The sequence below is a fragment of the Littorina saxatilis genome, unplaced genomic scaffold (assembly GCF_037325665.1).
Source record: "Littorina saxatilis isolate snail1 unplaced genomic scaffold, US_GU_Lsax_2.0 scaffold_712, whole genome shotgun sequence".
In the NCBI taxonomy this organism is placed as follows: Eukaryota; Metazoa; Mollusca; class Gastropoda; order Littorinimorpha; family Littorinidae; genus Littorina; species Littorina saxatilis.
The window spans coordinates 57,501-62,500 of NW_027126624.1; positions in this window are offsets into that span (position 1 = coordinate 57,501).

Genomic DNA, 5,000 nt, shown 5'->3' on the forward strand with positions numbered 1-5,000 from the left:
CAGGTAACGTGATGATACACGGGGGTCTTGTACAGATGGCCTGGGATGCCTTCCGTCGTCGCGCAGGGCAGAAGAAGGCACATGGATGATTGGCATAACGCTGGAATTCAGTGTTGGGCACGACTTTGAATATAGACGAACCGCAGACAAAGTGGTGGTTACAGTGCTTGGTGGAAGTTTTCCGGGTGCTGCTTGGGTTGCTGTGAATAAGCATACAATCAGTATGTAGGTATGTATGCATGTGTGTTGGTGTGTCGGTGTGTCATGTGTGCAAGTAAAAAGGGTATTGTAGTTGTACATATATTACTTTAGATTTTTTGTTTTTTGTTGTTGTTTTTTTTGTTGTTATCATGGGTTTTATGAATTTTCTTCTCTTATTCTTTTATAATTATTAATTAATGACCTATATGTGCTGATGACCAATTTAATTTCCTTTGTTGGATCAATAAATGTTATGAGTTATGAGTTATGAGTTATCAGGGGTATGGTTGGTTGTGAAGGATGTTCAAGGGTAAACGTTTATGTACTGGGTTAAAATCTGTGTAGACTAGATGTGACCCCCACCCACCCCCAATTATATTTCCCCATAAAGGAATGTATCCCCAACACTGATATCTACACATACCCCCCCCCAACCCCCCCCCCCCCCAACAAAACAAAACAAAATAAATAAAAGGAGAAAAAAAACCACAGACAAACAAAACAAAACACGTGATAGAAATGGCAAAGAAAAGTGGATGGATGATAACAATGCATCCAATAATTCAGCTGTAGACGATACAACTTGGCATGGCCTGTGTATACCCAAACGTGTTTGTTATACCTGTTCCTCTATATCTGAATAGTGATTACTTCCAATGGTGGCGAGGGAGATACGATCACTTTGGGCGACACGTTGCTGTGCGACGATGCCGGCATGACAAGGTGCACCTGCACAAATGTAGGACAAACTAATGATCAGTAATACATGCTACATCTGTCTCTGTCTGTGTGTCTGTCTGGCTGACTGTCTGTCTGTCTGTCTGTTTCTCTGTCTGTCTGTAGCTGTCTGTCTGTCTGTCTGTCTGTCTCTCTCTCTCTCTCTCTCTCTCTCTCTCTCTCTCTCTCTCTCTCTCTCTCTCTCTCTCTCTCTCTCTTTCCACTCACGACCACCACTACTACCAGCACTACCGACACTAGTAATAATAACAATGCATCACTCTGGAATTCTAGCAACAAAAAAGGCAAAGAACATTGTTTCAGCGTACTAGCGAATAATTAGAAGGCTGGTACATGTGGTGATGGCAAAGAAAGGCGCCTTTTCCTTAGCCTTTATTCCAAAGTGAAACCTCTGACGTCAAAACCGAAAACAAGCTCGTGAAGACGTCTGAATGCAAATAATGACGTAACATAAATCTTGTGCTGTTTCTCCTGTATATCTCCCAGAAACTTGTTTGAGGACGAGGTGTGTCAGTCTTAGTGACTTTGGCAGGATAAAATTACTCGTCAGGGTACCGCTAGGTTGTGCATGTATCGGTATCGCCTATCTTTAACATGTTCAAACATTTATACTTTCATTGAGCAAACTGTGATGCGAAGATTGACTTAGGTACTAGATGTTAGCTACAAAAGTCATTCGACAACAACAGAACACCACACTAAGTATGCACTTAGCATAGTCAGTGTGTTCTATTGTGGTATGTGTTTATGTGGAAGGAATCTTTAATCCCACTTACAATTTTAAACAGATTTGTGATTGTTTGAAAAGACCGTGTATACAGGTTGGACGATATTGTGAAGTTGAGGCAAGCATTACTACCTTTTTTCTTGAAAATCAACCCGGCCACTAAGGCAATGATGGCGACACAGGAGCATGACGAGGCAACTAGCCAGACATACCAAGACTGTGGTGACTCGCTTGACGTTGCATCTGAAAGAAGTTGGGCTGTTAGCCTGTATTGTAACAGATAGTACAATCATGACCATGAACATATTAATTCTTGTTTAAATTTAAATGGGTTTGTTGGTGCATGCATGGGGGGGGGGGGGGGAGGGATATGTTCATAAAACATGTCTATGTGCTTGTCTGTTTTGATTATATTTCATGTGTTGTTTTTTCTTGGTTTTGTTTTTTTGTTCAGATATTAGTTTTCAGCTTGTGTTTATGCGTACATGTTAATGTATTACAAATATGTTTGCAAATGCATTAATCAAATGCTCAATTGTTTCACAAATTTAAAATAACTTTTTAGCAAAAGAACAAGGTTTGTTTTGCAGGATGTATCACATGCATGTTTTTCATTTTTTTGTAATTTTAATACAGACATAATAAGTCATTGAGGCTGGCATCCCAGAAAAGCTTGTTGAATGTGTAACGAACCTGCCCACCTTGTTCCATCACTGGACGAGTGAAGAGGAAGGTCTGTGGTCAATTCCTTTTCTGACAAAGAGCCTGCAGATACACGATTGGTACATTTAAGGGCTAAGCCAATAGAAATTTAGTATCCAACTTGTCAAAAACTGCAACTAAGTGTGTGACTGATAGATCGGTTTTGAAGAAACTAGTTGGTTTTTTTCAATTCAGCGTTCCACAATTTTCTGGTTACGTGTGAGCTCGTTTGCCCATTTGGGTTCCCCACACTATACTCTGAGAGCATAGTCAGCTTCACTCCGCTTTCGTTGAGTAGGCATGCTGGGTATTTTTGTGTTTCCATAACCCACCAAACTCTGACATGGATTACAGGATCTTTTCCGTGCGCACTTGGTCTTGTGCTTGCGTGTACACACAAAGGGGGTTAAGTCACTAGCAGGTTTGCACATAAGTTGACCTGGGAGATCGGAAAAATCGCCACTCTTAACCCACCAGGCGGCAGCGACCGGGATTCGAACTCACGACCTCCCGATTAGGAGGCCGACGTCTTACCACCTCGCCACTGCGCCCGTCGAAGAAACTAGTCAAATGGTACTCTTGACCCTGGATATCCCACACTGACAAACTTTAACCGATCTATGTTAATCTTTAGTTAATGAATAAACATGTTTATTGAATTGATTGATTGAATGTGTTAGTAGCTCGCTAATTTGCGCACTTGCAATGGTTAAACAAATCAGATTGTTATTATAGGTTAAATACATGTACTAAAACTCACATGCATCTGGGTAGGATGTCGTCAGTAACATTGTACCATTCTTAAATGTTCCATACACTTTCCATGTGAGTGACTCAGGTAATGTATAGTGGCGTGAAATGAAGAATCGTCCTGATCTTGAAGGACATTTACAGCCGGCTTGCAGGGAACATTTCCCCCTGGTATACACTATGCTGCAGATCATTTGTGGCGAAGCTGAACTTCTCTTTTCTTTGACTGTGATTTTGACTAAACGATTATGTTGATCAAAGCAGCTGGAGTGAACCTTGTAATAAACTGTGACGTTGCAACCAGTTCCTGTATGCAAAGAGGCCTTGTTCTCCTTGGACATTTGACCTATACATTAAAACAAAATGTAATCGTGATTTAAAAAAAAAAACAAGTCGCGTGAAGCAATATAAAAACATTTAGTCAAGCTGTCGGCATCAATGTAACAGATTAACACACACAAAACAGTCATCGCCGAGATTATATTGATAATCTCGACTAACCACACCGAAAAACCGAGACGGGTCACGCTCGTCTCCGCGTAGCAAGCGATTGTAGTACTTACTTAAACCTATGTTCTGTAATACTGAGCACATTTTTATAGTAAACATGACATATGTATATGTTTTAGAAATCAGAAGAAATAGGGGAATACGATGCAATCTATTTTTGTATCTGTTAGTGACATTTCGATTTTACTGACAACTTTAATGAGCAAACTAATAAACTAATGTTTGCGCTGCGAAGCTCAAATTCAATCTTATAGTCCGGACTTCGTCGAAGATTGCTTGACCAAAATTTCAATCAATTTGGCAAAAAATATGAGGGTCTGACAGTGCAGTCTCAACTTTCACAAAAAGCCGGATATGACATCATCAAAGACATCTGTCGAAAACATGAAAAACATTCCCGGGATATCATACCCAGGAACTCTCATGTGAAATTTCATGAAGATCGGTCCAGTAGTTTTATCTGAATCGCACCACACACACACACACGTGCACACACACACACACAGTGACACACACACACACACACACACACACACACACACACACACATACACACACACACACACACACCACACACACCACACACACAACACTCACACACACACATACACCACGACCCTCGTCTCGATTCCCCGTCTATGTTAAAACATTTAGTCAAACGTGACTAAATGTAAAGAGATAAAAAGAACGGAACGAAAATATAAAAGCAATACGAAAACAAGAAAACGCAAAGAACAAGATAGCATTTAGACCCATCACAGCTAGTTAACCGCTCATACTACATGTAGAACACACCCAAGGCCATGGAGACATAAACAAATGCGTTCATTAACGTTTTAGAATTTAAATTCTCACTGGCACCATTTAACAACATATCTGATCAAACAGTAGCTATATTGCAGTAGCACATGTACAGCAGATAATGCATTATTTAATCTGCCATCGCTTGGCTTTTCATCAAAAAGTGTTCGGAAGCAACATCTTTTTTCAGCAAACACTGGCCAAAGACGTACAACCTAGCAGTAAGACTAATGCATATTTTCAGTCTGATAATTCACATTCTTCTAAAACATTTTAAAGACAAACCAACAAAAGCTAGATACGAAAACATTGTTTTTAAAGCACAGTTCAATGGCTTGGTTAGAAATACACACGTTTCAAACCGGCTAACTAAACTCCCCCCCTCCCCCAACCCTAAAATTACATTCTTTAACTTTATCAAAACGGATGTTCCTCTCTACACCTTATCCGTAGAAAGACAGCCGTATTTAAGTAGATTCGCAGGATGCGCGCATTTGATTAAACAGTCGTACGAAGAACATGTTATATCAAACGAATCCAATAGTACCAAGCGCTTAGAACTGTACCCACG